The sequence below is a fragment of the Diachasmimorpha longicaudata genome, unplaced genomic scaffold, assembly GCF_034640455.1.
Source record: "Diachasmimorpha longicaudata isolate KC_UGA_2023 unplaced genomic scaffold, iyDiaLong2 ctg00000069.1, whole genome shotgun sequence".
Lineage (NCBI taxonomy): Eukaryota > Metazoa > Arthropoda > Insecta > Hymenoptera > Braconidae > Diachasmimorpha > Diachasmimorpha longicaudata.
Window position 1 is genome coordinate 466,159 of NW_026973900.1, and position 6,999 is coordinate 473,157.

Here is a 6,999-nt window from a genome sequence, read left to right on the forward strand (position 1 = left end):
CAGACAGAAGCAGAGAGAGACAGCGAGGGTCATAGTGAGAGAGAGAGTGACAGAGAGAGACAAAGACAGACAGAGAGAGCCCGAGAGAGACAGAGTGAGATAGACAGAGACAGAAAGAGACAGAGAGAGTCAGAGAGAGACAGAGACGGACAGATAGCGACAGTGAGAGTCAGAGAGAGACAGGGAGAGACAGACCGTGACAGAGAGACACGGAGACGAACAAAATGAGAGAGAGAGAGAGGGATAGGGTGAGACAGCGAGAGGCAGACAGAGGGAGTGAGACACATACAGAAGCAGAGAGAAACGGAGAGAGACAGACACAGACAGAGAGATTCAGAGAGTGAGACGGCGTGAGGCCGAGAGAGACAGAGAGCGACAGAGAGAGAACGGAGAGGGGCAGAGAGAGACAGAGACAGACAGAAACACACAGAGACGGCCAGAGAGAGACAGAGACAGACCGAGAGCAGCAGTGAGAGGCAGAGAGGGAGAGAGAAAGACAGAGAGAGAGAGACAGAGAGAGAGACAGAGAGAGTCAGGGAGAGACAGAGACGGACAGTGAGAGAGACCGAGAACGGCAGAGAGAGGCAGAGAGAGAGAGAGAGAGAAGGACAGAGAGAGCGACAGAGGGAGGCAGAGAGGTGACAGAGAGAGACAGAAGGAAACAGAGAGACTCATAGAGAGACAGAGAGAGACAGAGAGCGACAGAGAGAGTCAGAGAGAGACAGAGAGACACAAGAGAGAGACAGAGAGACACAGAGAGAGACCGAGAGCGGCAGAGAGATAGAGAGAGAAAGACAGAGAGAGCGACAGAGGGAGACAGAGAGGTGACAGAGAGAGACAGAAGGAAACAGAGAGACTCATAGAGAGACAGAGAGAGACAGAGAGCGACAGAGAGCGTCAGAGAGAGACAGAGAGAGTCAGAGAGACACAGAGCGAGACAGAGAGAGCCAGAGAGACACAGAGACGGACAAAGCGAGAGAGAGGGACACAGAGAGACGGAGAGCGGCAGACAGCGGGAGTGAGAGACAGACAGAAGCAGAGAGAGACAGAGAGGGTCATAGTGAGAGAGAGAGTGACAGAGAGCGACAAAGACAGACAGAGAGAGCCCGAGAGAGACAGAGTGAGATAGACAGAGACAGAAAGAGACAGAGAGAGTCAGAGAGAGACAGAGACGGACAGAGAGAGACAGATAGCGACAGAGAGAGTCAGAGAGAGACAGAGAGACACAGAGGCGGACGAAGAGAGAGAGAGGGACAGGGAAGAGACGGAGAGCGGCAGACAGCCGGAGTGAGAGACAGACAGAAGCAGAGGGAGACAGAGAGGGTCATAGTGAGAGAGAGAGTGACAGAGAGAGACAACGAGAGTCAGAGAGAGTCAGAGAGACACAGAGCGACGCCGAGAGACGCCGGGAGAGACAGAGAGGAACAGACAGACAGAGAGAGACAGACAGAGACAGACAGAGACAGCGAGAGATAGCAAGAGACAGAGAGCGACAGAGAGAGACAGAGAGAGACAGAGAGAGACAGAGAGAGTCAGCGAGAGACAGCGCGAGACAGCGAGAGACAGAGAGCGACAGATAGAGAGGAACAGGGATAGACAGAAAGAGGGAGAGAGAGACCGAGAGAGACAGAGACAGACCGAGAGCGGCAGTGAGGCGTCGAGAGAGACAGAGACGGACACCGAGAGAGACGGAGAGGGGCAGAGAGAGACAGAGACGGACAGAAAGAGACAGAGACGGACAGAGAGAGACAGAGAGAGTCAGGGAGAGACAGAGACGGACAGTGAGAGAGACCGAGAACGGCAGAGAGAGGCAGAGAGAGAGAGAGAGACAGAAGGAAACAGAGAGACTCATAGAGAGACAGAGAGAGACAGAGAGCGACAGAGAGAGACAGAGAGCGACAGAGAGAGTCAGAGAGAGACAGAGAGACACAAGAGAGAGACAGAGAGACACAGAGAGAGACCGAGAGCGGCAGAGAGAGAGAGAAAGACAGAGAGAGCGACAGAGGGAGACAGAGAGGTGACAGAGAGAGACAGAAGGAAACAGAGAGACTCATAGAGAGACAGAGAGAGACAGAGAGCGACAGAGAGCGTCAGAGAGAGACAGAGAGAGTCAGAGAGACACAGAGCGAGACAGAGAGAGCCAGAGAGACACAGAAACGGACAAAGCGAGAGAGAGGGACACAGAGAGACGGAGAGCGGCAGACAGCGGGAGTGAGAGACAGACAGAAGCAGAGAGAGACAGAGAGGGTCATAGTGAGAGAGAGAGTGACAGAGAGAGACAAAGACAGACAGAGAGAGCCCGAGAGAGACAGAGACAGTGAGAGAGTGAGATAGACAGAGACAGAAAGAGACAGAGAGAGTCAGAGAGAGACAGAGACGGACAGAGAGAGACAGATAGCGACAGTGAGAGTCAGAGACAGACAGGGAGAGACAGACCGTGACAGAGAGACACGGAGACGAACAAAATGACAGAGAGAGAGAGGGATAGGGTGAGACAGCGAGAGGCAGACAGAGGGAGTGAGACACATACAGAAGCAGAGAGAAACGGAGAGAGACAGACACAGACAGAGAGATTCAGAGAGTGAGACGGCGTGAGGCCGAGAGAGACAGAGAGCGACAGAGAGAGAAAAGAGAGACAGAGAGAGTCAGGGAGAGAGAGCGAGAGACAGAGAGTGACAGAGAGCGTCAGAGAGAGACGGAGCGAGACAGAGAGAGCCAGAGAGAGCCAGTGAGAGACAGCGCGAGACAGCGAGAGACAGAGAGCGAGAGATAGAGAGGGACAGGGATAGACAGAGAGAGGAAGAGAGAGACCCAGAGAGACAGAGTGAGGCAGGGCAAGACATAGAGAGGCAGAGCGAGAGACAGAGAGAGTCAGGGAGAGACAGAGACGGACAGTGAGAGAGACGGAGAGGGGTAGAGAGAGACAGACACGGACAGAAACAGACAGAGACGGGCAGAGAGAGACAGAGAGAGACAACGAGGGACAGAGAGAGAGAGAGAGAGAGAGAGAGAGAGAGAGAGAGAGACAGGGAGAGACAGATAGAGACAGAGAGAGAGAGACAGAGAGAGACAGAGAGAGACAGAGAGAGTCAGAGAGACACAGAGAGACACAGAGCGACGCCGAGAGACGCCGGGAGAGACAGAGAGGAACAGACAGACAGAGACAGACAGAGACAGACAGAGACAGAGAGCGTGACAGCGAGACAGAGAATGCCCGAAAGAGCCAGTGAGAGACAGCGATAGACAGAGAGAGAGAGAAAGAGACAGAGAGAGACAGAGAAAGAGACAGATAGAGAGAGAGAGAGAGACAGAGAGAGTCTGAGAGACACAGAGCGATGCCGAAAGACGCCGGGAGAGAGAGAGGAACAGACAGAGACAGACAGCTACAGACAGAGACAGACAGAGACGGAGAGCATCACAGCGAGACCGACAGAGACCGAGAGAGCCAGTGAGAGACAGCGAGGGACAGAGAGACACAGAGACAGACCGAGACGGACAGAGAGAGACAGAGAGAGATAGAAATCGACGGAGAGGGACAGGGGGAGACAGAAAGAGCCAGAAAAAGACAGAGAGAGACAGAGAGAGTCAGAGAGAGAGCCCGAGAGAGACAGAGAGAGATAGACAGAGACAGAAAGTGACCGAGAGAGTCAGAGAGAGACAGAGACGGACACCGAGAGAACGGAGAGGGGCAGAGAGAGACAGAGACAGACAGAAACACACAGAGACGGACAGAGAGAGACAGAGAGACACAGAGACAGACCGAGAGCAGCAGTAAGAGGCAGAGAGAGAGAGAGAGAGAGAGACAGAGAGAGACAGAGAGAGACAGTGAGAGACAGCGAGAGACAGCGAGAGAGAGCGAGAGACAGAGAGTGACAGAGAGAGTCAGAGAGACACAGAGAGACACAGAGAGAGCCAGAGAGACACAGAGACGGACAAAGCGAGAGAGAGGGACACGGAGAGACGGAGAGCGGCAGACAGCGGGAGTGAGAGATAGACAGAAGCAGAGAGAGAGAGAGGGTCATAGTGAGAGGGAGAATGACACAGAGAGACAAAGAGAGACAGAGAGCGAGAGACAGAGAGAGCCCGAGAGAGCTAGTGAGAGACAGCGAGAGACTGCGAGAGATAGAGAGAGACAGAGAGAGAGAGACCGAAAGAGACAGAGAGAGACAGACAGAGATCGAGAGAGAACGAGAGAGACAGAGCCGGACAGAGAGAGAACGGAGAGGGGCAGAGAGAGACAGAGACAGACAGAAACACACAGAGACGGACAGAGAGAGACAGAGAGACGCAGAGACAGACCGAGAGCAGCAGTAAGAGGCAGAGAGAGAGAGAGAGACTGAGAGAGATAGACAGAGACAGAAAGTGACCGTGAGAGTCAGAGAGTGACAGAGACGGACACCGAGAGAACGGAGAGGGGCAGAGAGAGACAGAGACAGACAGAGACACACAGCGACGGGCAGAGAGAGACAGAGAGACACAGAGAGAGACCGAGAGCGGCAGAGAGAGAGAGAGAAAGACAGAGAGAGCGACAGAGGGAGACAGAGAGGTGACAGAGAGAGACAGAAGGAAACAGAGAGACTCATAGAGAGACAGAGAGAGACAGAGAGCGACAGAGAGCGTCAGAGAGAGACAGAGAGAGTCAGAGAGACACAGAGCGAGACAGAGAGAGCCAGAGAGACACAGAGACGGACAAAGCGAGAGAGAGGGACACGGAGAGACGGAGAGCGGCAGACAGCGGGAGTGCAAGACAGACAGAAGCAGAGAGAGACAGAGAGGGTCATAGTGAGAGGGAGAATGACACAGAGAGACAAAGAGAGACAGAGAGCGAGAGACAGAGAGAGCCCGAGAGAGCAAGTGAGAGACAGCGAGAGACAGCGAGAGATAGAGAGAATCAGAGAGAGAGAGACCGAAAGAGACAGAGAGAGAGACAGAGAGAAGGACCGAGAGAGACAGAGAGAGAGTCAGAGAGAGACAGAGACAGAGAGGTGACAGAAAGAGACACAGGGAGTCAAAGAGAGTCAGAGACCCAGAGAGACGCCGGGAGAGACAGAAAGAGGAGACAGAGACAGACAGAGACAGACAGAGATCGAGAGAGTCCGAGAGAGACGGAGAGGTGACAGAAAGAGACACAGGGAGTCAAAGAGAGTCAGAGACACAGACAGACGCCGGGAGAGACAGAAAGAGGAGCCAGAGAAAGACAGAGACAGACAGAGAGTGAGAGAGTCCGAGAGAGAACGAGAGAGACAGAGCCGGACAGAGAGAGACAGAGATGAACAGAGCGAAACAGAGAGGGACAGAGAGAGACAGACAGAAGCAGAGAGAGACAGAGAGGGTCATAGTGAGCGAGAGAGTGACAGAGAGAGGTCAGAGAGAGAGCCCGAGAGAGACAGAGACGGAGAGAGCGAGAGCCCGAGAGAGACAGAGACGGACAGAGCGAGACAGAGAGAGACGGAGAGGGGCAGAGAGAGACAGACACGGACAGAAAGAGACAGAGAGGGACAGAGAGAGACAGAGAGAGATAGAAATCGTCGGAGAGGGACAGGGGGAGACAGAAAGAGCCAGAAAGAGACAGACACAGACAGAGAGAGTCAGAAAGGGACAGAGAGAGACAGAGAGAGTCAGAGAGAGAGCCCGAGAGAGACAGAGAGGGGCAGAGAGAGACAGAGACGGACAGAGAGAGACAGAGAGAGATAGAAATAGACGGAGAGGGACAGGGCGAGACAGAAAGCGACATAAAGAGACAGAGAGAGACAGAGAGAGTCAGCGAGAGACAGAGACGGACAGTGAGAGAACGGAGAGGGGGTGAGAGACAGAGACAGACAGAAACACACAGAGACGGACCGAGAGAGACAGAGAGACACAGAGACAGACCGAGAGCAGCAGTAAGAGGCAGAGAGAGAGAGAGAGAGACAGAGAGAGACAGAGAGAGACAGAGAGAGTCAGGGAGAGACAGAGACGGACAGTGAGAGAGACCGAGAACGGCAGAGAGAGGCAGAGAGAGAGAGAGAAGGACAGAGAGAGCGACAGAGGGAGGCAGAGAGGTGACAGAGAGAGACAGAAGGAAACAGAGAGACTCATAGAGAAACAGAGAGAGACAGAGAGCGACAGAGAGAGTCAGAGAGAGACAGAGAGACACAAGAGAGAGACAGAGAGACACAGAGAGAGACCGAGAGCGGCAGAGAGAGAGAGAGAAAGACAGAGAGAGAGACAGAGAGAGACAGAGAGCGACAGAGAGAGTCAGAGAGAGACAGAGAGACACAGAGAGAGACCGAGAGCGGCAGAGAGAGAGAGAGAGAAAGACAGAGAGAGCGACAGAGGAAGCCAGAGAGGTGACAGAGAGAGACAGAAGGAAACAGAGAGACTCATAGAGAGACAGAGAGAGACAGAGAGCGACAGAGAGCGTCAGAGAGAGACAGAGAGAGTCAGAGAGACACAGAGCGAGACAGAGAGAGCCAGAGAGACACAGAGACGGACAAAGCGAGAGAGAGGGACACGGAGAGACGGAGAGCGGCAGACAGCGGGAGTGCGAGACAGACAGAAGCAGAGAGAGACAGAGAGGGTCATAGTGAGAGAGAGAGTGACAGAGAGAGACAAAGACAGACAGAGAGAGCCCGAGAGAGACAGAGTGAAATAGACAGAGACAGAAAGAGACAGAGAGAGTCAGAGAGAGACAGAGACGGACAGAGAGAGACAGAGACGGACAGAGAGAGACAGATAGCGACAGAGAGAGTCAGAGAGAGACAGAGAGACACAGAGGCGGACAAAGAGAGAGAGAGGGACAGGGAGAGACGGAGAGCGGCAGACAGCGGGAGTGAGAGATAGACAGAAGCGGAGAGAGAGAGAGGGTCATAGTGAGAGGGAGAATGACACAGAGAGACAAAGAGAGACAGAGAGCGAGAGACAGAGAGAGCCCGAGAGAGCAAGTGAGAGACAGCGAGAGACAGCGACAGATAGAGAGAGACAGAGAGAGAGAGACCGAAAGAGACAGCGAGAGATAGC